This window comes from Mercenaria mercenaria, chromosome 11 (genome assembly GCF_021730395.1).
Source record: "Mercenaria mercenaria strain notata chromosome 11, MADL_Memer_1, whole genome shotgun sequence".
Taxonomy (NCBI): Eukaryota; Metazoa; Mollusca; class Bivalvia; order Venerida; family Veneridae; genus Mercenaria; species Mercenaria mercenaria.
Window position 1 is genome coordinate 62,924,439 of NC_069371.1, and position 22,607 is coordinate 62,947,045.

At 34.8% G+C, this 22,607-nt stretch overlaps 1 protein-coding gene across 2 annotated transcripts in view; it reads left to right on the forward strand.

Annotated features, from left to right (window-relative positions):
• The first annotated feature begins 5,283 nt into the window (after positions 1 to 5,283).
• LOC123532073 (heat shock 70 kDa protein 12A-like) overlaps positions 5,284 to 22,607 on the forward strand; it is a 38,718-nt gene continuing 21,394 nt past the window's right edge. Inside the window, exon 1 of one of the 2 annotated variants that reach the window (XM_053517566.1) lies at positions 5,284 to 5,520. The gene's annotated coding sequence lies outside the window, so the exon portion shown is untranslated. Of the gene's footprint in view, positions 5,521 to 21,697; positions 22,117 to 22,607 lie in introns of those variants that run through there. The other variant, XM_053517565.1, reaches the window with a different exon arrangement.

Sequence of the window (22,607 nt, forward strand, 5' to 3'; positions counted from 1 at the left end):
ATGTCGAGCGCTCGAGATAAGATGTCGTGCACTGAAATCAAGATGTCGTGCGCACAAGAGGATTTAATCTTTAAAAAAAAATGAATGCATGTCCTAAATATACCACCGTAAAACATAATTACAGCACAGACATCTTTTACACAGTTATCCAGAGTCTGTGAAATTGGTTTAAACTTTATTTCAGCAAGTTTGACATACATGGTATACAACAATAAATACATGAAATTAATGGATCGGAAAACAAGTTATTTAAAACTTATATAAATTCCTCTCCTCTGAAATTGAATAAACGTACAAAATTAATCTGACAATTTTCAAAAACACATATTGGTACAGATGGAAATATTTTATTGATCATAAATCATCGAATCATCAGCCAAGTTTTAGCAAAATTGAACACATCGTCATGCAGGTATAGATGCTGTATTATGCATTGTCATGATGATAAACGCATTGTTTATGCATAGTGCGATTCATTACATGAAAAAAAATTCATCTGGCAAAATGTTCAATACAGAAATGGATTTAAAAATATAGATCTATCTAGACAGGTCATCGATTAACAATGTTTGACACATTATATTTCTGAGAGGTTTATATATAGCATCTTTTTGAACTTTTCAATGGGAGATAACATCAATTTGTTTTCAGTTTTGACATTTTAATACAAACTTGTTCATACAATATTTTGGCAAATCTAAGGCAACTTAATAATTTATTGTTTTTTAGACTTATTCTTTAGAAGTTTGATAGTTCAGATATCAGCAAAACGTTTCAAAACGTTTTATTTACAACTCATTGTCAAGCTATATTTTGTTGTATATTTGGAAGGCTCTGTTTGTAATCATAGCTTGAGGGTACATGTGTATGGTGATAGAATACAATTAGTTATACGTTTCAAAGGGTGTCGATTGATAATTGTTTTCTAAATTCACAGTCGCGGGCCACTTTTTGTTAGTAAAATTCTGCGTACATTATAACTACTGTAAAAAGGGTATACATTGTTTTCATTACTCGTTGTATAAGAGACATTTAATGTAAAAATGAAATTCGTCACCAAACACATTACAAATACATCATTTTGTATTCAGATTGGTTTATCTCTTATTTTCTAATCTATGCGATGAGTCTTGTAATCTTCTAGACGAAAGCAATATATATAATATGTTGGAAGTCTAATTAATCAGTATTTTTGTAAGTAAAACCCTGCTTGAACCACTTCTTCTACAATGCTCTAATGAAACGTTCAGATAGTCCTTGTTCATTTTCGTATAATAATGATCTATCAAAGTGACGTCAGAGTCATTTATTTGGAAAACATGAAATGCTCGTGTATTCCTTTTTGTCAAGACTAATGTCACCCGTTTGATACCGACAAATTTGGTTCTATCGGCATCCCAGTTTCTTCTTCTTTTAACATAAGGGAAATAAATCATACAAAATAGAAATGAAAAGCGACTATGTTAATTCCCTTGTCTAGCTGTTATTTTGGACTTCCATGACTTTCATGCCATTTCGGTATTTCCTTTTGTCGTAGCAAAACAACAAACAAACGTCGTCATGGCACCTAGCCGGACATGGGTGGGTTCGAGTCCTGGTCAGAGCTTAAATATTTGCATTCTATTACAGCATTATCAGACTACTCCAGATATTCTATATTTTAGCTAACAGTACTATAATGTATAATTGTTAAGCAATCCAGGTCACTGTTGGATGTAAAATGAAATACACCGAAATAGAAAATATTTAACTTCATACCTATGTTCTGAAAACATTATAGTAACGGTTACTATCTTTAAATAACTACTACTAGTATTGTTAATACATGCATTCGTGACATGGGAATTTAACAGTTCCGAGGCTTTGTTTCAGAGGAGTTAAAATAATCAGTTTTAGCGTGCACGCCCGTTGTTGACCAAGTCATTGTACGCTTTATTTTAGCTGAATACAGGACACATTCCCCCAAAAAGAAATAAATCCAGCAGGAAAAGCTAGCGTACCAAAAAAAAACGCTGCAGCCCCAAAGCTAAACCCGCAGCACGCGGACATACTAGTAGTAACCTTTTTATTATGTAGTTCAACGTTTAAACTTTTGTTTCCTATACTTGTACTTTTACTTCTCATTACATAAATAAAAAGTTCATACCCTTCTCGCTGGGATATTTAGTTGATGATCCGAGTTAAAACTATGACTATGCCATTTAAAAGAATTTCAGTTTGTTTAACTTATTCACAGATGTGCGTAAAATCGTGCAGATGATATGTAATGGTACTCAATGTACAACTATTTTCTATCAATTCATTTATTGCGGCAACACTTTAGTTTTATTGGATATAGTTACAAGACTCCAGGTAAAAGTAATTTGTGCAGCTGGGTTAAGTTGGAAAAGCGTTTTAACAAATAATATTACTGTACATACATCCTGTTTTTTTCTCGACAGTTCCAAAAACATGCTTTATGAATTCAGATCCGTCAAATCATAACGTTGTGCTGTCTCCAGGCAATAAATCTGCAAAAGCACAGCAAAATCGGACAGTTCGTTGCGATGTCACAAAAATACAAAAAAAAGTACAATGTCCGCATGAATGTTTTGTTTGTATTAAAGGAGCAGTAGATCATTTTATCATGACTTTTATGCCTTGTAAAAAAAAAGAGACATTTATGTCTATTTCGTAGCTATTTGAAATTGAGTTGTGGTCGTTAAATGCAGTATAGTGTATGACCACTCTGCTTGATTTTATTGAAATTTTGATGTATGATTATTTATGCTCGTTCTAAATGTGGCTAAAACTTTAAACGTATACATGTATTCCTTTTAAAAACATAGGTAAAATATCAAACGTTGCGTTAGGAATCTGTTCAAATCGATACTCAGATAGTTTTCAAGAAATTAGATTTTATGATTTATAATGTCTCCCACCTCACAGTGGTGTGGGATGCATATTGATTCACTCCAGTCTGTGTGTCTGTATGTTTGTCAGTTTGTCTGTCACAAAGCTTTTCCGCACTCTAAGTCGAACATTACTCATCCGATCTTCTCCAAACTTGAACAAAATGTATTTGACCATTAGACATCGGCCAAACTAGCCTAAATCCGCATAGGCACTTTAGAATTATACTTGATTGGATCCACTCGTCCCAGACCATCTAATTGGACCCACTCGTCTAGACCATGCTGAGAAACTAGGCACTTTTGATAGGAACCATTCTTCTGAACAATCCAGACAAACAAGGCAGTTGTCGGAGACATGCGCTTTTCTCAAAAACATCTCTAGTTTATTTTGTTTTCCTGAATTACTTAAACGAAACGGAAAGAGACCGTTTTGTTGAACTAAATACTACTGTGGTAGTCACTACATGACAATATTTTGAAGTATCAAAGACATATGACAATCGTCCATTCATGAACTCGATATCAGGCTCTGGTTATAAATAGTTCCATAGTTCTAGTGGACTATCAAAACAAGGTTGATATCAATTTTTAATGAATTTTTGGTGAATTTTTGTTCTGTAGAATAATCTTTTGTCTTTAAATCCTATTTAAGACAAAATTATAAGATGAATATTTAGAACAGCGTATATCTGCTCTCAGTCTTTGTGTACAAAACGGGGATACTTCAAGACAGAACTGAATTGCAAAATATGTCTGAGTGAAATTTAAGATGAGTTTCATATCTTTAAAATTGACTTTGTTGCCAAAAAAATTTAAATTGCTATGTTTTTTTTTATTTCTTTTGTCATAGTGAAATTGTTGAAAGATTATCTAAGCTTTCTGAAAGAGATATCATTAAAATTGATACGTTAACCAACATAACTGTGCAAGACAATTAAGATTTTCCACATTTACACTTATTATTACATGCACTTTATATACTTTGTTAATTTTGTGTTTAAACTTTACTATATTAAACCAGTAGAAATTACGTAGGTTATTTGTATCTGATAATCCATTAACACCTTTTTAAAAGTATGATTGACTCTATGTTGTCACTATATACCCTAAAGGAGAGATTACAAATAGTAAAGTAAAACATATATACCTTGATGGTGGGTTATAAAACGTTGCCGAAACGTTTCGATGTTTTTTCGAATTTTAAAAAGTCTGAAAAAAATCACTTTTGAAAACAATAAAATCATTCAGCAACATAATTGCTAAACAATTGTATAAACAATTTTGTTTTCATAAGCTGAAACTAAAAACAAATTGACATTGATTCCTAACAAAATGTCATCGAGGGTTTGGTATATAGACCCTTGAAAAAAAAAATCTGGTGTCATATATTGTTAATCAATATCCTGGCCCTTGTAAGGGCTAAGGTAGATTGACAAAATTGGTCGCCCCTTTTCGGCATGGAAGGGGGCGTGCTTCTGACGCGTGTATGTGGTCGCACGGTCAAATTTATTTTGGAAAGTCCTTTTTTAGGTGTGAGAGAGAGGGGGGAGGGACAGGATGAGAGGGAGGAGAGGGACATGGCAGAGGGAGGAGAGGGACATGGCAGAGGGTGAGGTGGAGAGAGAGGGAATGAGAGAAGGAGAGAGAGAGGGGACAGGGGAGGGAGGAGGAGAGAGAGAGGGGAAGGACAGAGGGAGAGAGAGGAGGGACAGAGGGAGAGGGGGAAGAGATAGGGGAGGTGGACGGAGTGAGTGAGGTTGACAGGGGACTGAGGGACAGAGAAATAGCACCCACTGCCACATTGCTTCAACGAAAAAAATCATTCTGTACACTTTAACCACAGTCCTAGCTCATATAGGCGTAAAAAATGTATGTTTCCGGTATCCCGACCTACCCTAAATTTTTGGCCCGACCCTAAATGGTCTTGGAGATTTTTTTTCTCAACTTCTTAACAAAAGTTGCTAAACAGCACTTTTTATGCTTTAAACAAGGCCAGTAATGTTAGAAAGCAACTTACTGATGCTCTTAAGAGATAACTCCCTTGTCTGTATTCATTTTTTGACATAAAAATAATTTCCGAAAAATCTCTCTTAATAAAAAAACTAAAAAAAAAAAAAAAAAAAAAAAAATCCAACCTACCTACTTACACACTATTTTTTTTGAGCATGCTACCGGAAACAAAGACCTTTTAGGCCTAAACGAAGCTTGCAAATTGGGAATGATATTGAAACAAAATTTTAACTGTAGTATAAAATATAACCAAATTTATAATATTATGCTCTAATAAATTTACACAATTTTACGCTTTTATATACGGCCGTAGTATCTATATTTGTCCTCGTATTTACATACAGGTTTAAATGTATATACAAATGGTACACTTTTTTACATAATATGTGTATTTCAAATCTGGAATTTTATGACAGAAAACCGTACCTGTGGCATACTTTCGTTTTCAGGTCATAAATATAATGGTGTAATTCTAAGGCATTGACACAAACCGATTACTTTTATTTCATCTAACAAAAACAACTGATTAGGATTTAAGCTAAATACCCGAAATGTGTGATGTGGACAAAATTGTATTCTATGATTATATAATGCAGGATATCTTATAAGTAGTTTTGTAAGTATCATTTCTTTCATATTACCAAACGTATAACAAAGTTCGATTTTAGCTCACCCGAGGGTGAAGTATTAGTATAGATGACCCCTTTAGGGGCCAGCTAAAAATAGAACAAAACCTTTAAACGACTTCTTATGATCTTCACAAAACTTAGTAAATGCATGGATCTCTCTTGTTCAAATCGTTCTGCTTGTCCTTTTAGGGACCACTGGAGTTCAAAAAAGAGCAATGCTATAAACAATTTATTCTCATGAACCTCTGGATTGACCGTCATAAAATAAGTTCCACGGAAATATTCGGTGACATTCTTTTGAACAAAATGATAATTCATTTTCAAACAATTTAATTCAATATATATGTTAAATATACTGGTATATATTTTTCAGTTACCGCTTATAAATTTTGAAACATTTTCAGTGTGCGTAGGTGTCAGGATACTGGTTATATGACCCAGGGAAGAGCCTACGCCTTTAGTATCTTGAACAATGGTTTGGGTCCAATCGCTAAGGTGACTATGTCTTAGACTAGCTGACAAACGATGTAGATTGTCCTTTGTTAAAACGTAGAGCTGGTGAGACCAAATATCTCAGATATAGAATTTTCCTCTGGCTACCTTGCCTAAATGATTCGTGTACCAATGATTCGTAAATGATTTTAATTTTGAGCTAGACAATTTCAGGATCAGGCAAATCACTAAATGTTTCAAACTAACAATTTTCAATTAGCTCAAACTCCTATAGGCTGGAGACTCTATACTTGACTGGTCTTTTTGCTGAAGTTCCCGTCAGACAATGTCTTTGAATCAACAACATACGAGTCCTATCGCATAGATGCTCGGCCTCTGTCCTCTCAACTCTGTATGAATGCCCTGATTCCTGGATGCTCAGCGCCTATATGCTATCATATGTAGCATTCAACTACCATATAGGTATATACCCGATGCCTTGGCTGTACTTCGCCAATAATGCTGAATCGTCTATAAGCTGGAACCCTCCTACTATCTCAGTAGATTACTAAACTCTGGTCTCTGTCTCAGCTTCCCGATGCTCAGCCTATATATGCTATGGTTCTATAGCATTCAATTACCTTTAAGGTAAAACTCCTATGCGCTGGCCCTATAGCTCGAAAACCTTATCGAAATTCTGCTACTCTTATTTAGTCTAAGAACTTCCAAAGTCTTCTTTTTAATAATTTATCCGCCCTGACAGGGTGACTGCAATAGTCTCCTTCTCAAGGTACTGGGATAAATTATTAGTTGAATCCTCGATGTGTCTTCTTCAACCGCTGGATACTGAATGAGCTCTCTATCATCCATCTACCTATTTATACCCCAGCAGACGTGCTATTTTTAGAACTTGTTTCTGATTGGTCCAAATTTAAACATAACGTTTTACAACGAGTACTTGCTCTGTCAAATATCTGGTTCCCTATAACTTTTGTATATGACATAATGTGTGATGCTGGGATCCGGCTATCTATATAATGAACCCAAATCAGCGACAAATGACCCAAATTCTATTAATTACAGCAATTCAACAATAATTATAGCAATGACAACATGAAAAGGGAGTCAAGCACTATCTGTGCTTATGTGTTACGTTATCAATATATTAAATATACAAATTATTCTGACAAATAGCCCCCTTCTCAAGAAATACTTTCAGTTTTCATAAACATGAAGAATAATTTGTAAACACATCTCTTTTTCTTTTACTATTTCTTGATTGATTTTTTTTTAAAGATCTGTTACACCTAACGTATATAACCCTTTATTGTCTACTTAAATAATCAGCACATACATTTTCTGTTCCTTTGATAGATTCTATCTTGAATCTGTAACACTGCAAAAACAATGCCCATCTCATAATTCTTGAGCTTTCTACTTTACATTTCTGTATGTAACTCAATGGGGCATGATCAGTCTGTAGGATGAACTCACTGCCGTACAAATACTTCTGAAATTTCTTAACACCAAAAACTATTGACAAACATTCCCTTTCAATTACCGAATAGTTCCTCTCTCTTTGGAGCAATTTTTTACTGGCATATGCTATGGGAAATTGTCCATCTTCATACCTCTGAAGAAGTGCTGCTCCAACCCCAGTATCTGAAGCATCACACTGTAATATAAAGGTCGTGAAAAATCTGGTAACCGTAAAATAGGTGCTTGTGTAAGCAAGGTTTTCAAAGTATGAAAAGCTTTGGCATGTTGTTCTTCCCATACTACAGTATTAGGTTTCCTTTCTTGATTAAGTCGGTCAGTGGTGCTGCAACTTCGGAGTATGATGCTATAAATTTTCTATAATAACCAGTTAGGCCGAGGAAACTCCGTACTTGTCTCTTAGTCTTAGGTTCTTCTGCATTCTTTATACGCTCTAATTTATCATCTTCCATCTCCAGCTGATCATTTCCGACCTTATGCCCAGTGAATGAAATATTATCATATCCTATGAGACATTTTGATGGTTTTAGTGTAAGCTTTGCATCTCTAACCCTCTTAAAAATATTTTGTAGCATTGAGACATGTGTGTCCCACGTTATGGTGTGACCTAAAATATCGTCCACATAATTGTCTGCATGTTTGCATCCTATCAATAATTTTCGCATCATTTTATTAAATGTAGCACCAGAATTTATCATACCAAATGGCATTTTTCGGAACTGGAAACATCCCTCAGATGTTGTGAAGGCTGTCAAGTGCCTAGATTGCTTCTCGACAGGAATCTGCCAGTAACCTTTGCTGAGGTCTAATTTTGTGAAGAATTTATCTCCATGAAGTTTTGACCGAATATCTTCATCATTTCCCATAGGCTCCGTATCAAATTTAGTTATAGAATTCAACCGCCTAAAATCAATACAAAATCTGTTTGTATTATCTTTCTTTTTCACCATAACGATAGGGGAGTTGTATGCAGAGGTGGCAGGTTCAATAATTCCAGCATTTAACATGTGTTGAACCTCCTGGTTAACCTCATTACGTTTCGCATATGGTATGGGGTATTGTTTGACTCTAACAGGTTCTGTGGTTGTGAGTTCGACCTTATGTTCTACAAGATTCGTCGTTCCAGGACTTTCTGTAAAAATGTCTTGATATTGTTTTATAAGCGACTTAATTTCAGTAATTTGGCTTTCAGACAAATGAGGATTAATTTGTACATTTTCATATGTTTCTGACCCTCCTATTCTGACCAGGTCGAGCAAATTTTCGTCATCAACTACCCCAGTCTCTGTGCTAACATCGGCTTCGATCACGGCGACACTTCCTGCAAAAATATCTTGTCTTTCTTCGTACCTTTTGAGTAAATTGATATGGTAAAGCCCTATCTTTTCACCGACTTTAACTTTAAAATCCATTTTGTTGACCACATCAACTACTTCATAAGGTCCTTTCCACTGAAGCATTAACTTATTGTGGTTAGTTTGGTAAAGTAACAGCACTTTAATCCCCGACCTTTAAATTTCTGTTTCTGGCACTCTTGTCGTAATGGTGTTTGTACGTTTCTTGTGCTGAATTAAGATTTTCTCTAGCTATTTTACATGTTTCCTCCAGCCTATTCCGTAAGTCTAATACATATTCATATGTGTTTCTTGTTTCTGGTGTTTCAGCTTCAGTCCAAAGTTCTTTAAGTACTTGCATAGGTCCTCTGACTGTCCTGCCATAGAGTAGTTCAAATGGTGAGAATCCTGTACTTGCCTGTGGAACCTCTCGATATGCAAACAATACGGCTGACAAATATCTGTCCCAGTCTTTTGGTTTTTCTTGACACATCTTTTTCAACATACTCTTTAAAATACCATTCATACGCTCACAAAAACCATTGCACTTTGGGTTATACGGAGTTGTGAACATTTGCTTCAGACTGATCAGCCTACAAACTTCTTCCATCAGCTGTGAGGTAAACTGACTTCCTCTGTCACTCAAAATTTCGGATGGAAATCCTACTCTAGAAAATATATCTAGCAGAGCCTCAGCTACCCGTTCTGTCTCAATCCTAGGTAATGCAACTGCCTCAGGATATCTTGTGGCATAGTCGACCACGGTAAGAATATACCGATTTCCTTTTTCTGAAACAGGAGCAATAGGTCCTATTAAATCCACAGCCACCCGATGAAATGGTGTCTCCATTATTGGCATATCTCCTAATGGAACCTTTCTAACTTTTCCTTTTGGAATCATTTTCTGACATATATCACACGACCTACAAAACCTTGTGACATCACTAGTTAACCCTGGCCAGTAAAAACTTGTTTGTATCCTATCAACTGTCTTTCTTATTGATAGGTGTCCTCCAACTATTGATTCATGAGCTAAAGACATAACTCTCTTTCTGAAATGAGTTGGAACTACAATTTGCTTTATTTCTTTGATAATACTGCCTCTCTTTTCTTCGAAGGTTCTATACAATACATCCTTCTTGACTTCGTACATAAATGTATAACCACTCTTTGTCTTCATTTTCTTCTTATCAGAGGCATACGTCCACAGCTTTCCTAAGGTATTGTCCTCCTTCTGAGCTTGTTTTAAAACGTTCGACATTAAGTTCATCCTGTTTAGGTTCTGTGACCTTCAAAGGTGTTATTGACTGTTTTTCTTTCTCAGCCTGTGCTCTCGTTACCACAGCTGCAACAATATTTTCTTTTGATGGAGACTGTTTTCCATCCCTACTACTCCAGTTAATGTCTGGTCTATCAGAAGCCCCTTTGATATTTCCAATAACTAAATCGCAGATTAAAGTTGTCAAAACCATGACTTCAACTTCTCCTGTATAATATGGTGTGTCAACTTGTATCTTTGCTGAAGGAACTATCCTTGTTCGTCCATCAATTGCAACCATAAGATACTTCTTATCTAACATCTGATTCTCTGATACGAAATCTTTCCTAACAGCTGCCAACCACAACCTGTATCTCTCAAAACTTGAACTTCTTTATCCCCTATATATCCTGTCTTCAACACCAAGTTTCTTTCACCGGTTGTTGAATCAATGGTACAGGTGCTTGCTATGACCGAAACAGATTGTCCATCTCCTAACTTAAGCCATCCATCTTTTATGTTGTCTTTTACCTTTCTGTCATCTAATGACACAGCTATGCATGAAGCTGACACTTTCCTGTTTTCATACTGTCTGTCTTTCTGGGCTTGGCCTTCCTTTCTCCAATCTATAGGTGTAGAATCTTGCGTTCCATGCCTATTTCTCTGTCTTTCCTCATAGGATTCCCTACTAGCTAAAGCAGCACCGCTTTTTTTTTCTTGGATAGGTCTCTGCATTCTCTAGCTATATGACCTTCCTTGTGGCATACAAAGCATACAGGCTTTTTAAAAGCTGGCCTTTCTCTTTGTTGGGGCTGAGAGGAAGGTGTCATACTTAGTCGTTTGTGGTGGCCTATTGGATGAGGAATTATTTTTCAAAACCCTGTTCGAGGTTATAGAACCACCATGCGCTTCAATGTACTGTTCTGCTAGCTGCGTGATCTCAGCTCTCGATTTTGCAACTCTTTCCTTTAAGAACAAAGCAAGGTCTGTGGAACATGTTTGGATGAACTGTTCTCTGATCATAAGGTCTTTCAGCATTTCAAACGTATTGTCAACTTCTGCCATCTCTGTCCATCGACTGAAATACCTGTCCAGCTTGCCATAAATTGAAAAACAGTTTCACCACGCTCTGGCTTGCATTCCTGAACTTCAATCTAAAACCTTCTTCTGTTAACTGATAACGCTTCAGAACTGCTTTCTTCAATGCAGTAATAGTCACTTGCTTGGTCTGGAGGCATGCTTGTATATACGTCCAGGCCTTTTCCTGTAAGTAATGAGCTGAGGCTTACAGCCCATGTCTCTTCCTTCCATCCCTGGCTTTTTGCAAACCGTTCAAATCGCTCGAGGTATGCATCCATATCATCTTTACTTTCCTCGAACTTCGGAAGCTTGGCCGCAATGTTTTACTGCTCAAGGGCTCAGCACCTTTATCAGCTCCTAAGGCCCCAGCCTCAGCTTTTATTTTAAGCAATTCCAGCTCATGCTCTTTCAAAGCTAAGTCTTGCTCCTTTAAAGTTCTTTCCTTTTCCAAACGTTCCAACTCAAATAACCTTTTCTTCTCAGACTGTTCAAGCTCAAACAGTCGTTTCTTCTCAGTTTCCTGAGCCTCAAACCTCCGCCTGTCTTCATCTCGTCTCAACATACGTTCCTCTCGTTCAGTATACTCCTTCTCTTTCCTATCCACAAACTCTATGAGCTCTGAGCCTGAGAGACCCATACGTTCTCCCATCGAAACCCATTTATCATAATCCATCTTGAACCCTTAAGCTCGAAGTACCTCTGAAACTCAACTGTATGTAGTTCAGACTACCTGCTGTCACAGCGCCTTCTGGTACACCAACAGAACGTCAAAACCACTAGTCTCTGTACCTCCTTGGATATAGATCCCGGACGAGCCCCCAAATTGTCAGGATACTGGTTATATGACCCAGGGAAGAGCCTACGCCTTTAGTATCTTGAACAATGGTTTGGGTCCAATCGCTAAGGTGACTATGTCTTAGACTAGCTGACAAACGATGTAGATTGTCCTTTGTTAAAACGTAGAGCTGGTGAGACCAAATATCTCAGATATAGAATTTTCCTCTGGCTACCTTGCCTAAATGATTCGTGTACCAATGATTCGTAAATGATTTTAATTTTGAGCTAGACAATTTCAGGGATCAGGCAAATCACTAAATGTTTCAAACTAACAATTTTCAATTAGCTCAAACTCCTATAGGCTGGAGACTCTATACTTGACTGGTCTTTTTGCTGAAGTTCCCGTCAGACAATGTCTTTGAATCAACAACATACGAGTCCTATCGCATAGATGCTCGGCCTCTGTCCTCTCAACTCTATATGAATGCCCTGATTCCTGGATGCTCAGCGCCTATATGCTATCATATGTAGCATTCAACTACCATATAGGTATATACCCGATGCCTTGGCTGTACTTCGCCAATAATGCTGAATCGTCTATAAGCTGGAACCCTCCTACTATCTCAGTAGATTACTAAACTCTGGGTCTCTGTCTCAGCTTCCCGATGCTCAGCCTATATATGCTATGGTCTATAGCATTCAATTACCTTTAAGGTAAAACTCCTATGCGCTGGCCCTATAGCTCGAAACCTTATCGAAATTCTGCTACTCTTATTTAGTCTAAGAACTTCAAAGTCTTCTTTTTAATAATTTATCCGCCCTGACAGGGTGACTGCAATAGTCTCCTTCTCAAGGTACTGGGATAAATTATTAGTTGAATCCTCGATGTGTCTTCTTCAACCACTGGATACTGAATGAGCTCTCTATCATCCATCTACCTATTTATACCCCAGCAGACGTGCTATTTTTAGAACTTGTTTCTGATTGGTCCAAATTTAAACATAACGTTTTACAACGAGTACTTGCTCTGTCAAATATCTGGTTCCCTATAACTTTTGTATATGACATAATGTGTGATGCTGGGATCCGGCTATCTATATAATGAACCCAAATCAGCGACAAATGACCCAAATTCTATTAATTACAGCAATTCAACAATAATTATAGCAATGACAACATGAAAAGGGAGTCAAGCACTATCTGTGCTTATGTGTTACGTTATCAATATATTAAATATACAAATTATTCTGACAGTAGGTCATAAAAGGCTTAAAGAAACTTATCCTTTGGTATGCACATAAAACAGTTTTTGAAGTCGACCAAATATAACGATTTTAATGAAATTAGTCTCGTAATTACTTTCCGGGAGATTACGGTAATACAATGAGCGTAGATGTCAAGTAAAGCTTTATAATACATGTTCCTGAACGAATTGCTAAATGTATGTGTTTTTGTGTGAAAGTCTTAAACCTATCTTAGTTAACTAGGAAAACCAGATGCTATATTTAGATTTTGGGTTTTCGTTTTAATATTGCGCTGCCTATTTGCCACCCACTGTCTATTCGTTGATTGCTGGTGCTGACCCATTATATAAAAAAGCTATCTAATAATCGCTGTCATTACTCTGCTCCTGAGCTCTCGCCGCGTGCACGTCGCGGAGCAGGCATGCGGCTCTACCGGAAGTGGTCATAACTATATTGAGGACAGCCGGTAGAGTCACAACAAAGGGCGAGGGCAGTGGCCCTAAGAAGGATTGTTTTACCACCTCTTTGTATTGTCATCTTCCACGCTGAACGCTGAGATTGGTACTCCGCAAGGACTACGAGGGACAGCATGACAAGACGCCCGCTGACGCTCTAGGATGGACAGTGAAGGCGCGAATATTTTCGCTCATATGGGACTCCCGGCACCGAGTATAAATAAAACTACACAACACGCTGTCATTACGCCTAAGGAAAATCAAGAAGATGTACACGAACATGCCCATTTTCTGTTATAACTAATTTACCCTTAGAGCCATTGCATCCGATAACTTTTAGCTATATGAATTTTCGCGAAAAAAAAACACAAATATTTTTTTACTGTCAATCGTATAATTAGCGATTTTTCTACATGTACACTGCAATGATTATTGAAATTCAGTGACCAATAAGCCGCATTAGGACGGGTATTGATTTGATCCGATTTCTACATAAATTTGTACAGCATCTGTTTATTTTGTACCTGTCACTATAATAAACAATAAGTATTTGATGTGTGACTGAACTCTTTCGTATCTATATATATATGGCATAAAGCTTAACCTTGAATTATGACAAAAAATTTGACAAAGTTCACATTGTGAAGAGTCTACTGAATCATTCACAATCCTTTCAAATTTGTGTCAACATCATGATTATACTAGTTGAATCTATGCCATTCAAATATCTCACGGTCAATAGGCATAGGCAAGTGATCGGTATACTAACCTGTTTACTAACCATTAAAGAGAGTGTTACTTAAACCTTTTGATATAAACACGTCTAGTATCAAATTTTGATATAAGTTTACCAACTGCATCTCAAAAAAATGTTACATTATATTTGCAAGAACGATAATTGCTTTCGTTCGTATCAGTTCTAAATAATATGCTACATTTTCCTACTCGATGTGTATTTCGATTTTAAATGATAAACTTGCTCAACTGCCACATTAGGATTCCTAAATGTATTGCGGTTTTAAATAATTAACTTGCTCTACTGCAGCGTGTTCCTGAATGGTCTGTATTGCGATTTTAAATAATTAACTTGCTCAACTGCCACATTTTTCTCAATTATCTGTATTTCGATTAATAAACTGCCACATGTTCCTGAATGGTCTGTATTTGAAATAATAAACTTGCTCAGCTACCACATTCCCTAAATGATCTGTACTTCGATTTGAAATAACAAACTTGATCAGCTGCCACATTTTCCTTAATGATCTGTACTTCGATTTTAAATAAAAAAACTTCTTGCTCAACTGCCACATTTTCCTAAATGATCTGTACTTCGATTTAAAAACACTTACTCAAATGCCTTATTTTCCATAATGATCTGTACTTCGATTTTAAATAATAAATTTGTACAACTGCCACATTGTCCTAAATAATCTGTACTTCGGTTTTAAATAATAAACTTGCTCAACTGCCTCATTTTCCTAAATGATCTGTACTTCAATCAGTGGGTTATATATTTTGTCTTTTTTCCTTCTTATTGACAATTCAAAAAGATGTTTCGACAAAACAAATTGAGATAAGTTTTCTGAAGTACAGTCGAGATTAAGTAACGTTTATTGTGCGTTCAATGAGTGACAGGTCTTTTGAAATTTGATTTTAAAGAATATATAACACTTGTATGGCAAATGTTTATCGCATTATTTATTTTGTGTAATTATTTATATTATGATATTTTGGATAAAGTGATTTAATACTGTCTTAGGTGTTTCTCCGAGGTAAGCTGTTTTAATGTGAGACCAACTTTAATATAGGCCAGTTGATGAGACACAATGTTAAATGAATTGTTTCGAGTTTCTTTAATTAGCTATTTACTATTTCTGTGAACTTAAGTTGTCTTGAATATGTAATATTTCTTTTCTGTGAGTTTCTGTAAAAACAAGACGCAAAATGACCAATACAGCATAGGTATTACTATTTTGAAAGCTGCAGGTTTCCAGTCTGAGTCCAGCTTTATGTTAAATTTTTTCGAAATTTTGAAAATACCTTCTGTTGTTAGTTATTAGAAAGATATTTTAAGTCGTTCAGTTCGTTTTGTGAACTTGTTATCTCCAATAACACTTTTTTAGTCAATTTAATTTGGGCAAAAAACAAAAACAAAAGTGTTAGTCACGCTATGAAATTTGATATAAAATAGGAGAAATTTAGCTATTTTGGTGTCATTCAGTCACATTAAACTATCTGTTCAAACAATAATTGTTAAACATTTTCGACATTTAATTTCAATTGCGTTCTGCTTAGAAATTACCATTTTTAATGTTGACCTTGGGGTATTTTCCTTTGAAATGTTATTTAAATGTTTGGTATCGGTCGACGGGTATTCATCCAAACTTTCAAACGAAATCGGTCTTGACATACATCTATCGAGCCAGTCTAGTATAAGGGACCTGTATTTCTAGCAGTATTCACCTCCAGCGATACAAAACATACTGATGGTATCATATAAAGTAACGCGGGAAGTTACTTACATTTTAATAAGTTTTATTAAAGATCGGTTTACGTATTCATGATTTTAAAACAGATATTTCGGTTTTCAATTGAATGTTTCGGTTGCATACATCACACGATATGTCTATGCCAGAATATCTCGCTAAAAGTTATACCGGAGATTTTTTTTTTCATAAGGCGTAAAAAATGTTTGTTTCCGGTATCCCGACCTACATTAAATTTTTGGCCCGACCCTAAATGTTTTTATGGCCTTGGAGAATAATTTTTTCAACTGCAAAACTGCACTTTTTATGCTATAAACATGGTAAGTGATGTTAGAAATCAACTTACTGATGCTCTAAAGGCATAACCCCCCTATCTGTATTCATTTTTCCCTTAATAAAAAATAATCAAATATTTTTTTCCGACCTACCTAATTTTTTTCAGCATGTTACCGGAAACAAAGAATATTTTTAGGCCTAAGTAACCATTATACTTGAAAAGTGCAAACATGCATTGTTTATTCCAATAACAAGTGAAACGAACATTACAGATATGAATATAAATATATTTGATCCCTATATGAACTTTACGTGCTTTGATCTTCCACTACAATTTATGATTGTAAAGTATTTTATAGTATCTGAAGATAAAGTAAATATATTAATACACCGAATGTCTATTTTTAGCTCAATTGACATTCTAATGGATTGGGTTACAAAGAGGAATAGTATCGTATGTATATGTAATGTCCTCCTCTGAAAAAGTGGAATCCCGATAGGCCTGGCATGTTTTTTCCCCACAAAAATACGGAAATGCCCGCGTGATTTCCACTTTTGTATACTGGAATTCTGGTACTTGCAACCTCGTTATTTTTACATACTCGTGTTTTGACAGATAGATTATTTGAACCGGCAGATTGAAGAGCACAAATCGGTAACTGCACAAAAAAAGAAAAAGTGACGCATTAATATATTATGTATCGCGGGAACAAAGTGGAATACCGATTCGGGAGGTGGGTTTTCCGCATGAAAACGTAAATAATTATAGGTTATTACCTTTGTATCGGGAAATATGCACGAGTTCTTCAGCGGAAATATTGCGCGACTCTAGGCAATATTCTTCCGCTGATGAACGAGTGCATATTTCCCGATGCAAAGATAATAACCTTTTTATTACATACGCACGGGGGAGGAAGTGTTACACGAAGGATGGAGTTCTTCTGATAACCTGTCATGTTTTCCTCTGATAACTGTTACGGAGTTCCTGGAAAACGTTACAGAGTTCTTCTGATATCTGTATGACAAAACATGGAATCGGTCGGAAAAATGGTAATTATCAATCTTTAAAAAGAGAGAATGTGGTGTAAAACTAAAGTTTGATGATCAAGGTTGCTCATGTTTTGTGCAATGTGTCAGAAAAAACTGTTTAGTCTAATAATCATCGCCACTTTTTTGAAATCAAGACATTTTGAGTAAAATATCGAAATCGTTTGCTTATTCATACATATTAATCTACTCATTCACGTTCTTCATCCTCACCACACGCAATAGCCTAATTTTAGTGCAAAGCTGCAAACATAAACCACTGTCTAACAATTTCATGCCCGATTTTTCTAATGTTACGGAGTTCAGGTGATAACTCTGAAGATGTCACAGTGTTCTTATGATAACTTTTGTTACTGCCAGGGTGTTTCTTGAGCTATGTTAAGATACTTTTTAGCTAATTTTATTATTTAGAAAGGGTGTTAATCATGTTCTAATGTAAGATATTTATCCAAGGCACAGTATTGTGGTTATATGATGTATGGTATGTGTGTTTTTGAGTTCCATTGATAACGTTTCAGTGTTATATTTTTAATTCTAACTAGATATTACTTTTAAAGGGACTGTGTACGCTCATAATGATGATCTATTAACTATTCCTTTTACTTTTCCAACTAAACTCAAAATGTACTCATAATCGTCTTATAGCATTTTGGCAAATGCAAAGGTCGTTTCTGGCGAAGGATTGATATAGACATCACTTTAAAATTCACATTAATATGCATTATGATATTCTTTAAGACAAATAGTATATGCATGTATGAGGATGACAAGCCCCTTTTTGGTACGCAGTATTCAGCGCATTTAAAATTATATGCATTCTGTAAGATGTTATGATAATACCAATTAAGTTTTATCGTAGAATTTACGCCAGTCACATTTAAATTCACTCTCTGTATAATGTCGCATTGTGACTGTATTTTTTTCAGTGTCAAATTTTAAAATTCTACTAAATGAATGATTAGAAGAATTATGATGGTAAAGTTATAATTATATTACTGATAATATATAGCATTATTATTATCATCATTATTACATTCCTTATGAAAATCTATTGATATGAATACAACTGTATACATAGTATGCGAAAGCGTTCGGATTAAGGTTAAATGTTTTGGGTCTATAACTTAATGAAAATGGTCATGCGATAAACATTAACAAAATCACATACACACAATTATCCTTGAAAAATTATATGTATATTCTCATGTACATCTGAAGCTATAATTTTGGTGTGTTTTAGTATAATTTCTTGTCGCCGTTTACGTATATTAATTAGTTTTTGTACGAGTTTTGTTGATTATGGAGTATAATCTAGTGTCGCGTGGCAAATTCTGGTCCCTAATCAACAAATATCATACAATAACAATTTTAATTTAGAATCATTTCCTTCTTGTCATAGCATGGTCACGCATGGTTTAATTTTGTCACACGGCCTCAATGTTGTAATCGCGACTTTTTCAACATGTTCATTTCCACCAAGTTTGGCATAGAATGTATATATATGATACTGAAAAATTATAACGTGGGTGAAAATAAAAGTTAGATATTGGTAAAAATGCATGAATAATTTTAAATTTAAATTAAAAAAATTCTGCATTATTCCTAAAGCGTTGCAACAGTTTACTACCTTCTGCACAATAAATTTGGTTATCTATAAGAATATCTTGCAAGAAGTTTGTACCACTAGTCAACTTCAGAGTACTCACTTTTTATAGATATTTTAGAGAAAATATTTTTCGCCTAAAATTTGTGGGTTGGTCCCTTTAAATTATTTGAAACTGAACTTCAGTTTAAGTGATACAGATTCTTAACTCATAACATTAAAGTCTAGGATAATAGACACGTAATATGTGGCAATTAGCATAAACTATTTCACATTAAGCGTTTGACACTTAGCAATAAGTATATATAGTAAAATAATGGAAGCCGGTACGCCACGATTGATGCTAAATACAAAGTGCCAAATACTTATTTCTAAATGCTAAATAAAATATGCCATATACTTGTAGTTTTATTTTTGCCAGTTTTGCTGGCAATGATTTTTGCAAATACTTACAGCTTCTTACGAGTTTTAAACTACCTGATTTTACTAAACAAAGTTTATAACTCAACTGATATCATCTTATTTTCATAAAGATGTCAAAATGTTTGTAACTGAAAAATTGAAGAGAAAAGAAAAAAGGCCACCTCCGAATAAAATGCTGCTACTATAACACCTGTTTACAAAGATCGCTACTTTCTCTTTCGTTTAGCCATTATTACATGTTGCGTTCATGGAAATATGTTTGGTCAGTATGATAAAAGAGTGCGGGGGTGGCGGAGGGGATGGAGGGCGAGGTGTTTTCTGAGTCACCATATTTCATACTGACCACACATTTCCGTGGAGGTTCACTTACAAAGCCAGCAACTAATTTGACATATCGACCACTTATTTTTAGCCTTACCCAACATGAACATGTACCGTCCCTCCACATATACACAGAGGTCAACATGTGACCACCTTTTAACCAATGAAAGTACTATTGAACCTTGCGGGAGGTAAAACAAAAAAAAAAAAAGGTATCAATTGACATATGTTGAGAACAAAGATCACTTTTTTTCCATTTCTCAGGGGTAGTATTTACAGACAGGATCGGGTGTGTACCGTCCTCACAATTAGTATATTATATACAAATATTCCGACGATGTTTTGTAAATCAATAATTATGCACTTTATAAAACTTTGGCAGTACTTTTCATATTGCTGAAAGTAAATTCATAAAATTTGTTATATCTTGTTAATAAAATCGAGTAACGCATTGATTTTATTTATAACAATAATCATTTTAAGAGTTTAACTTCAAAATGTCACAAAAATACAAAAAAAAAAAAAAAAAAAATGTACAATGCACGCATGAATGTTTTGTTTGTATTAAAGGAGCAGTAGATTTTATTATGACTTTTGTGCCTTGTAAAAAAAGAGACATTTTTGTCTATTTCGTGGCTATTTAAAATTGAGTTGTGGTCGTTAAATGCATAATAGTATATGACCACTCTGCTTGATTTTACTGAAATGTTGATGTATGATTATTTATACTCGTTCTAAATGTGGCTAAAACTTTAAACGTATACATGTATTCCTTTTAAAAACATAGGTCAAATATCAAACGTTGCGTTAGGAATCTGTTCAAATCGATACTCAGGTAGTTTTCAAGAAATTAGATTTATGATTTATTTATTTTGTTTTCCAGAATTACTTTAACGAAACGGAAAGAGAGACCGTTTTGTTGAACTAAATACTACTGTGGTAGTCACTACATGCCAATATTTTGAAGTATCAAAGACATATGACCATCGTCCATTCATGAACTTGATATCAGGTTCTGGTTATAAATAGTTCCATAGTTCTAGTGGACTATCAAAACAAGGTTAATATCAATTTTTAATGAATTTTTAATGAATTTTTGTTCTGTAGAATAATCTTTTGTCTTTAAATCTTATTTAAGACAAAATTATATCATGAATACTTAGAACAGCGTTAAATAAATCACGTATATCTGCTCACCGTCTTTGTGTACAAAACGGGGATACTTCAAGACAGAACTGAATTGCAAAATATGCCTGAATGAAATTTAAGATGAGTTTCATTTATTTAAAATTGACTTTGTAGCCAAAATAAATTCAAATTGCTATGGTTTTATTTAATTTCTTTTGTCATAGTGAAATTATTAAAAGATTATCTATGCTTACCGAAAGAGATATCCCTATCTGGCGGACGGAGAGAGAGAGAGAGAGAGAGAGCGAGAGAGTAGAGTAGGGAGACAGAGTGAGTGAGGTTGACAGGGGACTGAGGGACAGAGAAAGAGCACATACTGCCACATTTCTTCAACGAAGAAAAAAAGTGTCTCTGTACACTTTACCCAGTCTTAGTTCATAAGGCGTAAAAAATTGTTTGTTTCCAGTATCCCGACCTACCCTAAATTTTTGACCCGACCCTAAATGCTTTTATGGCCTTGGGGAATATTTTTTTCAACTTTTTAACAAAAAGTTGCAAAACTGCATTTTTATGCTTTAAACAAGGCCAGTAATGTTAGAAATTAACTTACTGATGCTCTAAACCCCCTTATCTGTATTCATTTTTGACACAAAAATAATTTCCGAAAAGTCTCCTTTAATAATAATAAAAAAAAAAATATCAAAAAAAAAAAAAAAAAAAAAAATCCGAGCTACCTACCCTATTTTTTTTTTTGCATGTTACCGGAAACAAATAATTTTTTTTAGGCCTAAACGAAGCCTGCAAATTGGGAATGATATTGAAACAAAATTTTAACTGTAGTATAAAATATAACCAAATTTGTAATAGTATGCTCTAATAAATTTACACAATTTTACGATTTTATATACGGCCGTATAGTACCTATATTTGTCCTCATATATACACACAGGTTTAAATTTATATACAAATAGTACACTTTTCCACATAATATGTGTATTTTAAATCTGGAATTTTATGAAAGAAAACCGTACCTGTGGCATACTTTCGTGTTCAGGTCATGAATATAATGGTGTAATTCTAAGACATTGACACAAACCGCTTACTTTTTATTTCATCTAACAAAAACAACTGATTAGGATTAAAGCTAAATACCCGAAATGTGCGATATGGACAAAATTGTATTCTATAATCATATAATGCAGGATAACTTATAAGTAGTTTTGTAAGTATCATTTCTTTCATATAACCAAACGTATAACAAAAGTTCGATATTAGCTCACCCGAGGGTGAAGTATTAGTATAGATGACCCTTTAAGGGGTCAGCTAAAAATAGAACAAAACCTTTAAACGACTTCTTATGATCTTCACAAAACTTAGTAAATGTATGGATCTCTCTTGTTCAAATCGTTCTGCTTGTCCTTTTAGGGACCACTGGAGTTCAAAAAAGAGCAATGCTATAAACAATTTATTCTCATGAACCTCTGGATTGACCGTCATAAAATAAGTTCCACGGAAACATTCGGTGACATTCTTTTGAACAAAATGATAATTCATTTTCAAACAATTTAATTCAATATATATGTTAAATATTCTGGTATATATTTTTCAGTTACCGCTTTTAAATTTTGAAACATTTTCAGTGTGCGTAGGTCATAAAAGGCTTAAAGAAACTTATCCTTTGGTATGCACATAAAACAGTTTTTGAAGTCGACC